Raw genomic sequence first — 16,966 nt, forward strand, 5'->3', positions numbered from 1 at the left:
GATAATCTGTTTTAAGTGATGTTCGTTGAGGGAGAAATATTGGCCAGGACACCGGGGAGATCTGCACTGCTCTTCTTCAAATAGTACCATGGGATCTTTTACGTCCACCTGAGAGGGCAGTTGGGGCATCAGTGCTTTTTTTGGACTTGGGGAACTGGATTTGCTTTAGGTGCTGCTGCTACAGCAAACATCAATGCCCATTCCTACATGGGTTTGGAGAAAGGGCAGCAGTATGCGCGTGCGCGCACAGACACACACACACACACACACACACGTCTTCAATCAAAGGCGAACTCAGGTCACACACTAAAAGCAAGAACGCAATTGGGGGGCATTAACGGAATTGGACAAAGTCAGCATGGGTTTATGAAAGGGAAATCATGCATAACAAATCTACTGGAATTTTTCGAGGATGTAACTAGTAGGATAGGAGACAACCAGTGGATGTGGTGTATTTGGATTTTCAGAAGGCTTTTGATAAGGTCCCACACAAGAGGTTAGTGTGCAAAATTAAAGCACATGGGATTGGGGGGAATATACTGGCACGGATTGAGAATTGGTTGACAGACAGGAAACAGAGAGTAGGAATAAACAGGTCTTTTTCCAGGTGGCAGGCAGTAACTAGTGGGGTACCGCAGGGATCAGTGCTTGGGCCCCAGCTATTCACAATATATATCAATGATTTGGATGAGGGAACTAAATGTAATATTTCCAAGTTTGCAGACGACACAAACATGGGATAGAATGTGAGCTGTGAGGAGGATGCAAAGAGGCTCCAATGTGATTTAGACAAGTTGGGTGAGTGGGCAAGAACATGGCAGATGCAGTATAACGTGGATAAATGTGAGGCTATCCACTTTGGTTGTAAAAACAGAAAGGCAGATTATCTGAATGGTGATAGATTGGGAAAAGGGGAGGTGCAACGAGACCTGGGTGTCCTTGTACACCAGTCGCTGAAAGCGAGCATTCAGGTGCAGCAAGCAGTTAGGAAGGCGAATGGTATGTTGGCCTTCATTGCAAGAGGATTTGAGTGCAAGAGCAGGGATGTCTTACTGCAATTATACAGGGTCTTGGTGGGACCACATCTGGAGTATTGTGTGCAGTTTTGGTCTCCTTCTGAGGAAGAATGTCCTTGCCATGGAGGGAGTGCAACGAAGGTTTACCAGACTGATTCCTGGGATGGCAGGACTGACGTATGAGGAGAGATTGAGTTGACTATATTCACTCCAGTTTAGAAGAATGAGAGGTGATCTCATCGAAACATATAAAATTCTAACAGGACTAGACAGACTAGATGCAGGGAGGATGTTCCCGATGGCTGGGGAGTCCAGAACCAGGGTTCACAGTCTCAGGATACGGGGTATGCCATTTAGAACTGAGATGAGGAGAAATTTCTTCACTCAGAGGGTGGTGAACCTGTAGAATTCTCTACCACAGAAGGCAGTGGAGGCCAAGTCATTAGATGTATTCAAGGTGATAGATATATTTCTTAATGCAAAAGGGATCAAGGGATATGGGGAAAAAGCAGGACCAGGGTACTGAGTTAGACGATCAGCCATGATCATTTTGAACGGCAGATGAAGGCCCGAAGGACCTACTCTTGCTCCTATTATCTATGTTTCAATTGTTCCCGTGGATAATCTCCAGCAATTTTTATTCCACCATTATAGGGCTGGATAAGTAGCTGGAACCACAACAATACAAATAGGTTCTTCAATTTTACCCCCAATTAAAAAACCTATCCAGGGGTTAAATTACTTTAAAAAACACTTTAGGAAGGATCTCAATGTTGGAGAGGGTGCAGAGATTTACTAGAATGGTACCATGGATGAGGGACTTCAGTTACGTGGAGAGACTAGAGAAGCTCGGATTGTTCGCCTTAGAGCAGGGAAGGGTACTGGGAGATTTAATAGAGTTGTTCAAAATTATGAAGTGTGCTGATAAGAGTAAATAAGGTGAAACTGTTTCCAGTGGTAGAAAGGCCGGTAACCAGAGGACACAGATTTAAGGTAACTGGCAAAAGAACCAGATGGGAGATGAGAATTTTTTTTTTTATGCAGCGAGTTGCAATGATCTGGAATGCACTGCCTGAAAAGGTCATGGAAACGGATTCAATAATAACTTTCAAAAGGGAAGTGGATAAATACTTGGAAGGGGAAAAAATTGCAGGGCAATGAAACTAATTGGATAGCTCTTTCAAAGAGCTAGCACAGGCATGATGGACCGAATGGCCTCCTTCTGTGCTGTTCTCTGATTCTACGACAAATGAGAGTCTGATGGTGAGCCCCATAAAAGTGTCCAAGAACTATGTAAATAACTGTGAGTTGTCATGGAGCTTTTTAAAATCCCTTGCTTTTTTTTTTGCGTTTTGGCGATGTTCAAAAATAAAATGTTTTTTCTTAATTTCTCTGAGTTTTTGGGGTCCAATAACCACCTCCGCACCCCCTCCCCAATCATCCCACTGACTTTCTGCCAGTTTTTAAACAAAAAATTTAAAACCTTAAAAGGCTTTCTAAATTGGCAATAAAAGCTGACTTCAAAGATCCTTAATTAAAATAGGACTTGTAGCAAAGACATTTAAACTGCTTGAGAGTCAGCAGAACAGGAATAAAATAAAATGTGTAGCACTTGATAGTGAAGCACATTCCTAAATGATGCAACTGATCTCCTCAGAATGCAGGCTTTTACTAAGTTTTCTTCTGTGGACCCAAAACCTGACCACAAGCAGACAAGGATTCAACTTGCTAACAACCCTTAAACCACAACATTCTATTTCCTATTTTCTTCATGTTGTATTTAGTGCTCCTCCAAACTTTGCTCTCTCGTTCCTCCTACGTTCCAAATATGTCATCTGACTTGCTTTTTCTCCTCCCTGAATCCCTCCATGTTAAATTCAAGAACTCATTCTTTACCAAACCTCAACACCGTGGAACTGTTTTAACCCTCCAGTGCCACCCGTCCGCCCAACCTCCTGTTACAAGATTTTAAAACCGAAGATCAGCATTACCCATCTACTGTTTCTTGATTTATCACATTCTTTTTCCTAATCATTTCAAATTTGGCAATGTTCTGCCCAGGGTGTCAGTCGTGGCTCAGTGGGCAGCACTCTCGCCTCTGAGTCGCAAGATTGTGGGTTCAAGTCCCACTCCAGAGACCTGAGCACATAATCTAGGCGAACACTCCCAGTGTGGTACTGAGGGATCAATATTCGGGCCATTGTTTCTCACCATCTTTATCCATGAGCTGGATGAAGACATCGGGTGAACGATCCACAAGCGTGCAGACAGGAAGATATGTGAGGCTGTATGGGCCTTAGATGAAAAAAATAGACTGCAGGCGAATCTAGATACAGTAGAAGATCGAGTGGGCCCATGTCTGGTGGGTATCTTTTAATAGACAAATGCAGCGTGCTGCACTTAGGTAGGGACAATTCCAAGCATGTATTCAACATGAGTACACCATGCAGGGTGCAAGTGTAAGGCTGTTGAGTGCAACAATGACCTGGGTTATAGTGCACAATTCATTGAAGGTCTATGACCAGTGCTGCAAGGCTATTATGAAAGCGAAGGGTGTTAGAATGTATTGCCAGGACAATTAAATATAAAAAAAAGCAATATTATCCTTTCTTTGTACAAGGCCTTCATATGGTATAGTGTATTCAGTTTAGGTCCCTTAACAGAGGCCTTGGAATAGGCTCAGAGGAGGACCACTAAACTGATACCTAGTTTAAAGGCTTTTAGTTACGACAAGCTCAGAGAGCTTTATTTTTACTTTGGAAAAGGGTAAACATTGAGGTGATATGATCAATATCTTTAAAATAATGAAAGAATTTGACTCAGTCCAGTTAGGTTGGTTATTCGACTCCTGGTCCGGCAATGCCTTGATTTTAAAATTCTCATCCTTGTTTTCAAATCCATCCATGGCCTCACCCCTCCCTATCTCTGTAACCTCCTCCAGCCCTACAACCCTCCGAGATCTCTGCGCTCTTCCAATTCTGGCCTCTGGCGCATCTCTAGATTTTTATAGCTCCGCTGTTGGCAGCTGTGCCTTCACCTGCCTAGGCTCTAAGCTCTGGAATTCCCTCCCTAAACCTCTCCACTTTTCTCTCCTCCTTTAAGACACTCCTTAAAACCCACCTCTTTGACCAAGCTTTTGGTCACCTGTCCTAATATCTCCTTATGTGGCTCAGTGTCAAATTATGTTTGATAATGCTCCTGTGAAGTTCCTTGAGACATTTTACTACGTTAAAGGCGCTATATAAATACAAGTTGTTACTGTTTATGGGTTAGGGAGGATCAAGGAATATCGGTTATGAAAGCATTTAACCAGATACTAGGAAGTATTTTTCACAAAGAGCCATCAACCTTTGGAATAAGTTGCAGTGAGTGCTGATTCATGGCAAGCATTCAAAAGGGAGCAGCACAAGTCTCTATGAGTGGCAAACATCTATATACACAGGTAAGTGGTTAATTAAGGGTTCGTGTCCCTGTAGTCTCCTGGAGCTTGTTTGAACATCTTTTGGGGGGGGGGGGGGGGGGAGGAATTTCCCAGAGTTTTTCCTAAATTGGACTATGGTTTTTCAGTCTTTTTTTTGCCTCTCCCAGGAGATTTGTGACTGTGTGAGGGGGAGGGGAATGAGAATGGGGGTGATGGTTTGTGTACGTTATATCATGCTGGGAAGGGGGAGGGTCGATGGACCAAATGTTTTTTCATGTCCTTTTTAGTATGTTCGCAATGCCAGGACTCAAACACTATGATTACTCATATTGGTACGGTTATAAATTTATCTTAAAATATTGTAGCAATTCTTTTATATTCTCACCCAACTCCTCCAGCTGTTTTCCTCTGATACTATTATTCCATATTAACACACTTACCAATCTTTAGATAAGATGCTGAACTGAGACCCCATCTGTCTGCTCAGGTGAACATAAAAGAACCCATGGTACGATAGAGAGCAGGGAGTTCTGTCGGTGCCCTGGTTAACATTCCTGCTTAAAGACAGATCATTAACTCATTGCTGTTTGTGGGACCCTGCTGTGCACAAATTAGCTTCACATTTGCCTACAAAAACAATGACTACACTTCAAAAGCAATCCATTGTTTGTAAAGCACTTTGGGATGTCCTGAGATGTGATTAAGGTGCTGTATAAATGCAAGTTCTTCCTCTTATTTACAAATATTCATTAAAATTCCAGATGTTCCCTCCGTGTCCTCTTGCATCTGTATTCTTTCAATTTAAAAGGACAATAACAGTACTTCTTTCGATATTTTATAATATATAACTAAAAGCTGGTATCAGTAAAAAAAAGTGACTATGAAGCTATCAGATTGTCGTAAAAACCCAACTGATTCATTAATGTCTTTTCGAGAAGAAAACCTTAACCAGTCTGGCCTATATGTGACTCCAGTCCCACAACAAAGAAAAATAGTGGTTCAAGAAAGTCGCCCACTACTACCTTCTCAGGGTAACTAGGGATGGGCAATAAATGCCAGCTTTGCCTGGGACACCCACATTCTAAGAATTAATTAAAACAAAAAGTACATAAATATCTCTGAAGGCAACAATCTTGTGGCCTAATTGCAATAATCAACTCCAAAGCATTTATGTATTTGGAGCTTTAACCATAAGGAATCTTTTTAGCACAAAACTAATCTCTAAACAGTTAGTTGGTTCAGGATTGCCTATTATAAGTATCTACAAGTCATTTTTTTTTAAATGGAAAGATTAGTTTGGCAATATATTCTCCAATCCCAGTTTTTTCCATTCTGATATGTTCATCTGGGATAAAGATTAATTTCAACTCTAATTTTCATTTAATATTTTTTCTCTGGGTAATTTTCTCTCCCAATATAAAAAGGTGTTGACTTCTTATTGCATTACAGTTCCGCAAACCCCCTCTGATTGTGGACAAGTGATTGCTATTCATGTACAAACCTTTCATTTGGCAAGTTCCCTAAAATCACAGATGAACCTGTTCCCTGTTAGGATTAGATGAAGAGGCTCATGTGGAGCATAAACGCTGCCATAGACCAGTTGGGCCGAGTGGCTTGTTTCTGTGCTGTAAATTCTACGTAACATCAAATGTCCACATATTTACAGCAGGGGCTACTGAATAATGATTGGGAGAGGGAACCATTGCAATTTTCTGCCCCAAATCCAGGAGAACCAAGACCAACTCTAGCACCCTGACCACCACCTGAGCTAAGCAGGGATCAAATCTGGGACTTTTCTTGTCTGCAAGCATCAGATACTTGCAGGATAAGCTTACTGAAATTTTGGGAATCTTAAATGTAGCCTGTTTTAATGTATCTCACTTTGAAAATCAAATACCACTCCATATATTTCAATGATTTGCAATCCAAAAATGGATATAGTGGCAATGAAGAAGGTGCAAAGATGATTTACAAGGATGATACCAAAACTGAGAGGTTATAGCTATCAGGAAAGGCTGAACAGGCTGGGGCTCTTTTCTCTAGAAAAGAGAAGGCTGGGGGGTGACCTGATATAAAGGTCTTTAAGATTATGAAAGGGTTTGATAGGGGAGACATAGAGAAGGTGTTTCCACTTATTGGGGGGGGGGGGGGTCCAAAAATAGGGGTCATAAATATGATAGGCACTAATAATCCAATAAAGAATTCAGGAGAAAGTTCTTTACCCAAAGAGTGGTGGGAATATGGAACTTGCTACCACATGGAGTGGTTGAGGCAAATACCATAGATGCATTTAAGGGGAAAGCTAGATAAGTACATGAAGGTGAAAGGAATAGAAGGGCATACAGATAGGATGAGACGAAATAGGGTGGGAGGAGGCTCGTGTGCAGCATGGACTAGTTGGGCCGAATGGCCTGTTTCTGTGCTGTAAATTCTACGTAATACCCATTTTGCATCACAAATGCCATGTAGCATTTTCCCCAATACTGTATTGATAACTCTGATGTGGAGATGCCGGTGATGGACTGGGGTTGACAATTGTAAACAATTTTACAACACCAAGTTATAGTCCAACAAATTTATTTTAAATTCCACAAGCTTTCGGAGGCTTCCTCCTTCCTCAGGTGAACGGTGTGGAAATGTTTCCACACCGTTCACCTGAGGAAGGAAGCCTCCGAAAGCTTGTGGAATTTAAAATAAATTTGTTGGACTATAACTTGGTGTTGTAAAATTGTTTACAATTGATAACTCTGCATTAACCTCCAATAACCACGTATAAACAGCAACTAAATTGACCCCATGGTAATCTCCAGTCTCTCCCCCCTCACATGGATTAATTCCATATTTAACAGCAAAATTACTCAGGTTATCTGAAGGAGAACTCCTTCTAAAAAATCTGATGAATTTAAAATAATTTTCTGCTTAAATAATTTTTAAAAAGACATTAAATTTACAAAATGTGAGTGAATGAAACCAGAGTTGAATTTAATACTGAAATAAGAGATATGATATTTGACCTTATATTGGCCCTCGAGGCCCAGGGGAGCACCTCTCCCAGGGTAGCACTGCCTTCCCGCTCTTTCTGTTAATCTCTGCGCCCAGCTTTCCCACCCTCCGCCGCTGATCCACCTAAATCCCCTCCAGCGTCCGCCCACCAAACGATCTCTCCCGGCCACAGTATCCAGGAAACACCGAGGCTTTGCTCGATCCGGTAGGCCTCCTCGGCCGTTTGCACGGTTTCCCCCTCGATCCCAGCGAGTCCGCGGCGGTTACTCGGTGCGTTAAGGGCGCAGTTATTCGGTGCCACAGCGGGCCGCAGACGCGCACTCTCTCGGGCTGGACTCGTACCGGGAAGCCGCCACTCCGGACCGCCATTCGCCGTTAACCGCCGCCATATTGGTCCAAGAAAAAGCAGAGAGCCGGAGGCAATCGAGCACAGAGCGCATCGATCCCCATCCCTGCAGCAGCACAAGCAACACTCGATACATAACATATGTATGCTACATACATACATCATATATGATTTTAAATATAGATTACATGTTTAGGTGAATACAAAAGACCCCATAGCAAATAGAAGAGTTGGGGAATTTTCCTAGTCAATAGTTATCCCATAACCAACAACAACCACCTGCATTTATATAGCGCCTTTAACATTGTTAAATGTCCCAAGGCGCTTCACAGCGATTATCAAACAAAAATTGCCACCGAGCCACATAAGGAGGTATTAGGACAGTTTACCAAAAGCTTGGTCAAAGAGGTAGGTTTTAATATCAACTGGGATACAAATATATTAGCTTTTAATATTAACTGGAATACAAACAGTGTGAAGGGCATAGAGGGCACAAAATTCTTAAATTGCATTCAGGAGAACTTTTTTAGCCAGTACGTAGCAAGCCCAACACGAGAGGGGGCAGTTCTGGATTTAGTTTTAGGAAATGAAGCTGGGCAGGTGGAAGAAGTAGCAGTGGGAGAGCATTTTGGTGGAAGCGATTATAATTCAGTTAGTTTTAGTATAGTTATGGAAAAGGACAAAGATAGAACAGGAGTTAAAGTTCTCAATTGGGGAAAGGCCAATTTTACTAAGCTGAGAAGTGATTTAGCAAAAGTGGACTGGAAACAGCTACTTGATGGTAAATATGTCAGAGCAGTGGGAGGCATTCAAGGACGAGATTCAAGGGGTTCAGAGTAAACATGTTCCCACAAAGAAAAAGGGTGGGACTGCCAATTCTAGAGCCCCCTGGATGTCAAGGAGCATACAGGGTAAGATAAGGCAGAAAAGGAAAGTTTATGTCAGACACCGAGAACTCAACACTACAGAAAGCCTAGAGGAGTATAAAAACTGCAGGGGTGAAATTAAAAATGAAATTAGGAAAGCAAAGAGAGGGCATGCAAAAATATTGGCAAGGAAAACCCAAAGATGTTTTATAAGTACATTAAGAGCAAGAGGATAACTAAGGAAAGAGTAGGACCTATTAGAGACCAAAAAGGTAACCTATGTGTGGAGGCGGAAGATGTTGGTATGGTTCTTAATGAATACTTGGCATCTGTATTCACAAAAGAAAGGGACGCATTGTAGTTAAGGAGGAGGAGTGTGAAATATTGGATGAAATAAACATAGTGAGAGAGGAAGTATTAAGGGGTTTAGCACCTTTGAATACAGATAAATCACCAGGGCCAGATGAAATTTATCCCAGGCTGTTATAAGAAGCAAGGGAGGAAATAGCGGAGGCTCTGACCATCATTTTCCAATCCTCACTGGATTCAGCCATGGTGCCAGAGGATTGGAGGACTGCTAACATTGTACAGTTGTTTAAAAAGGGAGTGAGGGATAGACCGAGTAATGGGCCAGTCAGTTTAACCTCGGTGGTGGGCAAATTATTGGAATCAATTCTGAGGGACTGGATAAACCGTCACTTAAAAAGGCACGGAGTAATCAAGGACAGTCAGTACAGATTTGTTAAGGGAAGATCGTGTCTGACTAATTTTTTGAAGAGGTAACAAGGAGGGTAGATGAGGGTGGTGCGTTTGATGTAGTCCACATGGATTTTAGCAAGGCTTTTGACAAGGTCCCACATGGGAGACTGGTTAAAAAAGGGGAAAGTGGCAAGTTGGATACAAAATTGGCGCAGTGGCAGGAAGCAAAGGGTAATGGTCGACGGGTGTTTTTGTGACTGGAAGGATGTTTCCAGTGGGATTTCGCAGGGCTCAGTATTAGGTTCTTTGCTTTTTGTGATATATATTAATGATTTAGACTTAAATGTAGGGGGCATGATTAAGAAGTTTGCAAATGATACAAAAATTGGCCGTGTGGTTGATAGTTAGGAGGAAAGCTGTAGACTGCAGGAAGATATCAATGGATTGGTCAGGTGGGCAGAAAAGTGGCAAATGGAATTCAATCCCGAGAAATGTGAGGTAATGCATTTGGGGAGGGCAAACAAGGCAAGGGAGTACACAGTAAATGGGAGGATACTGAGAGATGTAGAGGAAGAGAGGGACCTTGGAGTGCATGTCCACAGATCCCTGAAGGCAGCAGGACAGGTAGATAAGGTGGTTAAGAAGGCATATGACATATTCTCCTTTCTTAGCCGAGGCATAGAATATAAGAGCAGGAAGGTTATGCTGGAACTGTATAAAACACTAGAACATAAGAACATAAGAAATAGGAGCAGGAGTAGGCCATCTGGCCCCTCGATCCTTCTCCGCCATTCAATAAGATCATGGCTGATCTTTACCTCAAAGCCATTTTTCTGCACCATCCCCATATCCCTTGATGCCTTTAATAACTTGAAATCTATCGATCTCTGTTTTAAATGAACTCAATGACTGAGCCTCCACAGCCCCCTGGGGTAGAGAATTCCAAAGGATCATCACTCTCTGAGTGAAGAAATTTCTCCTCATCTCAGTCCTAAATGGCCGACCCCATATTTGGAGACTGTGACCCCTGGTTCTAGACTCCCAGCCAGGGGAAACATCCTCCCTGCATCTACCCTGTCGAGCCCTGTAAGAATTTTGTATGTTTCAATGAGATCACCTCTCATTCTTCTAAACTCTAGCGAATACAGGCCTAGTCTACTCAATCTCTCCTCATACGACAATCCCGCCATTCCAGGAATCAGTCTGGTGAACCTTCGTTGCACTCCCTCTTTGGCAAGTATATCCTTTCTTAGTCAAGGAGACCAAAATTGTACACAATACTCCAGGTGCAGTTTCACCAAGGCCCTGTATAATTGCAGTAAGACATGTTTACTCCTCTACTCAAATCCTCTTGTAATACGTTGGTACCATTTGCCTTCCTAATTGCTTGCCGCACCTGTGTGTTACCTTTCAGTGACTCATTTATAAGGACACCCAGGTCCCTTTGAACATCAACATTTCCCAATCTCTCACCATTTAAAAAATACTCTGCATTTCTGTTTTTCCTACCAAAGTAGAAAACTTCACATTTTTCCACATTATATTCATTCTGCCATGTTCTTGCCCATTCACTTAGCCTGTCTATGTCCCCTTGAAGCCTCTTTGCATCCTCCTCACAACTCACATTCTCACCTAGTTTTGTGTCATCAGCAAACTTGGAAATATTACATTTGGTCCCCTCATCCAAATCATTGATATAGATTGTGAATAGCTGGGGCCCAAGCACCGATCCCTGTGGTACCTGACTAGTCACAGTCTGCTAATCTGAAAAAGACCTGTTTATTCCTACTCTCTGGTAACTACCTACAAGTTAGGCCACAGCTTGAGTACTGCGTACAGTTCTGGTCACCACATTACAGGAAGGATGTGATTGCACTAGAGAGGATACAGAGGAGATTTACAAGGATGTTGCCAGGTCTGGAGAATTTTAGTTATGAGGAAAGATTGGATAGGCTGGGGTTGTTTTCCTTGGAATAGAGGAGGCTGAGGGGTGATTTAATTGAGGTGTACAAAATTATGAGGGGCCTAGATAGAGTGGATAGGAAGGATCTATTTCCCTTAGCAGAGAGGTCAATAACCAGGAGGCATAGATTTAAAATGATTGATAAAGGAAAAATTTTTTCACCCAGAGGGTGGTAGGGGCCTGGAACTTACTTCCTGAAAGGGTGGTAGAGGCAGAAACCCTCAACTCATTTAAAAAGTACCTGGATGTGCGCTTGAAGTGCCGTAACCTACAGGGCTACGGACCAAGTGCTGGAAAGTGGGATTAGGCTGGGTGATTCATTTTCGGCCGGCATGGACACGATGGGTCGAATGGCCTTCTTCTGTGCCGTAAATTTTCTATGATTCTAAGGAACGTATTAAAGGAGGAGAGAGAGGTGGAGAGGCGGAGAGGTTTAGGGAGGGAATCCCAGAGCTTAGGGCCTTGACAGCTGAAAGTATGGCCGCCAATGGTGGAGCAATTAAATCGGGAATGCGCAAGTGGCAAGAATTGGAGGGGCGCAGCGATCTCGGAGGGTTGTAGGGCTGGAGAAGATTACAGGGATAGGGAGGGGCGAGGCCTTGGAGGGATTTGTGAACAAGGATGAGAATTTTAAAATCGAGGCATTCCTGAACCGAGACCCAACACTGCCACATTTGCCTACCTAAGCATCCGTCAAAAACTAAGTGAAACATTACAGTGTATATATTATTCATAGGCTATATACATACAGCATATGTTATAAACGTTCTGTGTATATAATACATATATGCACAGTCTATATATTATATATGTTATAAACTTTCTGTGTATATTATACATATATGCACAGTCTATATATTACGGCAAAACTCAATGTAACATATACACGTTGTATACACAGCGTATATCAACAACAACAACTTGCAATTATATAGCACACTTAACGTAGTAAAAACGTCCCAAGGCACTTCACAGGAGCGATTATCAAACAAAATTTGACACGGAGCCACATGTGGAGGTGACCAAAAGCTCGGTCAAAGAGGTAGGTTTTAAGAAGCGTCTTAAAGGAGGAGGGAGAGGTTTAGGGAAGGAATTCCAGAGCTTAGGGCCGAGAGAGCTGAAGGCACAGCCACCATATCTACCGCTTGTGGACCAGATATATTCTAATGGACCTCCAGCTTCACTCATCACAGGTTATGTTTTTGGCAGGGTCAGTTTGGGCGAGGTGTATACAGATAGAGGCCAGCATTGAGGCCAGGGTGAGGGTGGGTGCCAGATTGAGGTTCGGAGTGTTCAGGTAGCAAGGCAACGTATTGGGGAGTTGGATTTATTAACAAAAGAAAGAAATTTAAACCCTGTGGCAGAGCATATTGAGCTCCTATCAAATTTTGTTTGATGATCACTCCTGTGAAGCGCCTTGGGTCGTTTTACTACAATAAAGGCGCTATATAAATGCAAGTTGTTGTTGTACAGACTTCATAGACATGGTGTGAATATTGCATAGCTTTGAACGATTGTGTTGCATGTTTCACACATTAAGTTCTATCTGCCTTATATTCACTGATCTTCTTCCAACATGATGTGATGGATACAATCAGCACAGATTTCATAAGTTACACTCTCAAAATCATAGAATCATAGAAGTTTACAACATGGAAACAGGCCCTTCGGCCCAACATGTCCATGTCGCCCAGTTTATACCACTAAGCTAGTCCCAATTGCCTGCACTTGGCCCATATCCCTCTATACCCATCTTACCCATGTAACTGTCCAAAATAGAAATCAAGGAGGAAATAAAAGCAGCTCGTAGGAGGGAGTTACTGAACAGAGACTAGGAGTCCGGGTCCTCTTATTTCACAAATGAAGGACTGAAAATGTTCACAAAAATAGTTATTACCCTCAAGACATAAATGAAACTCAGCAATGTAAAGCAGCATTGCACAGTGACTATCCCAGTAAAATAATTGTACTTTGCATGATTGAGGTTTGGGCATCACCTGGACAAGTAACTCTTCAGCGGCCAAAAACGACAAAGAAAATTCCTTGTTGAAAGAGTCAATTCGTATTCCTGTATGTGTTTTTAACTCATTTTGAGTAGAAATAACAAAATACAAATAATAATTGTAATTACACAATGTTTCCCGCAGGAGGCAGAAAGACAAAGCAAAACATTGCATTGTTTCAGCTTGGACTGCCTTTCTCATTATCTTCATTTAATAATTCTGACAATAATGATTTAAAAAATAAATGTTAATGGAAAATCAAATACAAATTCATTTTCTCTCTAAAGTCCAACTTTAAAATTTCAATTTAAAAAGCAGTAAATTCTAATTTGACAATTTTTATTTCAAAATAAATTATGAAAAATTGGGAAAAAAATATTCTTAAAACTTGGTTTAAAAATAAAATCATTCTTTTCTTTAAAAAAATATGTTGCACAAAATTAAAATTTTACACCACCCCAGATGGGACTCGAACCCACAATCCCTGGCTTAGGAGGCCAGTGCCTTATCCATTAGGCCACTGGGGCTACACGCAAATACTTGAAAATCGTGATACTTAACTGCTATTTTGTGACATGTAATTCATTATTTACATTGCGAATTATTCTCAACGCACACAGAGAAACTTTTAGTAACATTGTCTCTTTCATTCCGACTCGTGCATAGGAAAGAACAAATAACTAGTTTGATGCTAATTTGTGTATTAGTATAAAAAAAATTATTTTGCAAAAAAAAATCCCCAGAAGATGCTGGGGAAACTCAGGAGAGAAATAGTGTTAACGTTTCATGTCAATTACCCTTCATAGAATCATAGAATAATACAGCACAGGAGGAGGCCATTCGGCCCATCGTGCCTGTGCCTGCTCCCTGAAAGAGCTGTCCAATTAGTTCCATTCCCCATGGCCCTGAAAATGTTTCCCCTTCAAGTATTTATCCAATTCCCTTTTGAAAGTTACTATTGAATCTGCTTCCACCGCCCCTTCAGGCAGTGCATTCCAAATCATAACAACTCGCTGCATAAAAAAAACTCACATCCCCACCTGGCTCTTTTGCCAATTACCTTAAATTTGCATCCTCTGGGTACCAAACTTCAGAATACCATGGCTCCAGAACACAAAGTACCTTTGTTCACAGCTGCAGTGTGTGGAAACATGCCAGGATTTATATAAAGACATCTTAGCATGACCGTACTGATTAACTTTTAAAGAGAGTGGATTGTAATTCATATAAACCTTGCCGAGCATCAATCTTTAAAAGCACATCACCCCAGATAGGGCTCAAACCCTAGCTTAAGGAGGGTAGTGCCTTATCCACTAGGCCACTGGAGCTGAATAAATAACATAAGCCACCTGAGGGCAATTGACAGCTCCAAAGTCTGCCTCCCATTTCAGAGTCTTAGAAGTTTACTCTAACTTGTAGTTAGAGTAAACTAGATGGAGGCTATCACCTATCATATCTCCCACTGCTTGTGCCATACCAGAGCCATCAACAACAACAACAACTTTCATTTACATAGTAAAACATCCCAAGGCACTTCGCAAGAGCATTATCAGACTAAATGTGACACCGAACAACATGAAGCTTGGTCAAAGAGGTAAGAGGACTGTCTTAAAGGAGGTAGAGAGGCGGAGAGGTTTAGGGAGGGAATTCCAGAGCTTAGGACCCGGACAGCTGAAGGCACGGCCGCCAATGGTGGAGCGATTAAAATCGCGGATGCGCAAGAGGCCAGAATTGGAGGAGCGCAGAGATCTCGGAGGAGGAGAAGGTTACAGAGATAGAGAGAGGCGAGGCCATGGAGGGATTTGAAAACAAGGATGAGAATTTTAAAATCAAGGCGCTGCCAAACCGATGTAGGTCAGCGAGCACAGGGAGATGTGTGAATGGGACTTGGTGTGAGATAGGATACGGGCAGCAGAGATTTGGATGAGCTCAATTGATGAGACCCATTTTCGTGCTGTTTCCCCGTACAATTGAAGAAATAAAATTACTAAACGGAAGAAAAAGCATTAACTCACTGTTGTTTAAATTACTTGACATGGAAAGAACCAACGTGGTAAATAATAGAAATTAGCACAATTGAAGAAATAAATGACAGAATGAGGAAAAACATTAATTCTCTGAAAAAATCATATTACTTGAGAAAAATGAAAAAGTGATCAGAAGTAATATTGAAACAAAATGACTGAATGAAAAAAGGCATTAAATCACTGACATAAATGACCGAATTGAAAAAAAATCAAGAAGAGATAAGTAGTACAAGTGAGGACAATTGAAGAATGAAAAAATGAATCAAAATGCAAGAGAAAATATTAACTCATAATTAATTCATAACAAATCAGTAAACAAAGAAATAAAACGATGAATGAAAGAAAAACCATTAACTCACTGAAATAAAACACTTTCCTTGAACAAAATGAAAAAGTGATAAAAGGCAGTAGTAATAACTAAAATGAAGGAAATAAAACAAGTGATTGAAAGAAAAAGTATTAGTTCAATGAATTAGTTTGGACTCTCTCCGATTGTCTCCTCTCTATTCTCTGTTTACCACCAGGGTATTATCTATCCTAACCTTTGCTATGCCGGTGTAACTTGAGTTTCCCTGTGTCTATCTGCGTGCCACTCCGGACCTGAGCCCATTGCTTCTATTTCCCTTTTTCTTCTCTTTACCCCTCCTTGGCGGCTTTCTCCTGTCATCTTGCCTCCTTTCATTTCTCCCTTCTCGGGTACTTTGCCCCCCCCCCTAGATCCCCACCCCAACTCTTTGGCACTCCTCGACCTTCCTAGCGCTCCTGCCGCCGTCCCAGGCTTGACTCCCGCTTGGATAAGCCTATAATTTCCCTCATTGCCTCTCTTGGCATCCTCCGAAATGCTCATCGAGGCACTGGTTGCTGCATCCTTACGAGCAGCAATCCCAATTGCCCCATCCTACTCTCTCACCGATCTTCCCGCCCAGCACGCCCGCTGGGGGCTAATCTTGCCAATCTCCTTCCCGTCCCCCCGTGGACTCTGCCAGTGGATCAGCTATCACCGCCCCTCTCCATATCACCCTCCAGAATGTCCGTTCACTTGTGAAGAAGGCCCTTGCCATCCATGATTGCATCGACATCATGGCCTTGACGGAAACTTGGCTCATGAGTGATGACACCTTCCCCCTTAATGAAGCCTCCCCGCCTGGCTATACCTTCCACCACCTTCCCCGCCCAGACCACCGCGGTAGCAGTGTGACCTTTATCACCAAATCACACTTTGGTCTGTTTCCCTGTTCCTCTGGCACCTTCTCCACCTTTGAGCATCTCACCTTGTTCCACCCCTTTCACCTCTCCTTTAAAATCCTCGTTCTCTATCGCCCACCCAAGTACCACACCAAGTTTCTCACCGAGATATTTTCACTGCTTTCCTCCCTCAGCCTCTGCACAGAGTGACTTCTCACCCTCGGTGATTTCAATCTCCACCTCAACTCCTCGTGCTCTCTCTCCTCTGAGTTCACTGCCCTCCTATCCTCCCTTAATCTCACCCTCCATATAAACTCCCCTACCCATATTCATGGCCACCCCCTCGACTTTGCCATCTTACGTGGTCTCTCTACTCCCATCATGTCAATCACTGATAGGGGCATCTCTGATCACTTCCTTGTATCCCTCTCCACTCA

The 16,966-nt window shown here is 42.3% G+C and overlaps 1 protein-coding gene and 1 non-coding gene across 4 annotated transcripts in view; both read right to left on the reverse strand.

Annotated features, from left to right (window-relative positions):
- hmgxb4a (HMG box domain containing 4a) overlaps positions 1–7,833 on the reverse strand; it is a 46,029-nt gene extending 38,196 nt beyond the window's left edge. For 2 of the 3 annotated variants that reach the window (XR_010958755.1, XM_067974689.1), the window contains exon 1: positions 7,452–7,829. The gene's annotated coding sequence lies outside the window, so the exon portion shown is untranslated. Of the gene's footprint in view, positions 1–7,451 lie in introns of all 3 variants that reach the window. The other variant, XM_067974690.1, reaches the window with a different exon arrangement.
- Positions 7,834–13,771: 5,938 nt separating this feature from the next.
- trnar-ccu (transfer RNA arginine (anticodon CCU)) lies at positions 13,772–13,844 on the reverse strand. The gene has a single exon. It is a non-coding gene; the product is annotated as a tRNA-Arg (tRNA).
- Between the last annotated feature and the right edge of the window lie 3,122 nt (positions 13,845–16,966).

Source organism: Heptranchias perlo, chromosome 40 (assembly GCF_035084215.1).
Source record: "Heptranchias perlo isolate sHepPer1 chromosome 40, sHepPer1.hap1, whole genome shotgun sequence".
NCBI lineage: Eukaryota > Metazoa > Chordata > Chondrichthyes > Hexanchiformes > Hexanchidae > Heptranchias > Heptranchias perlo.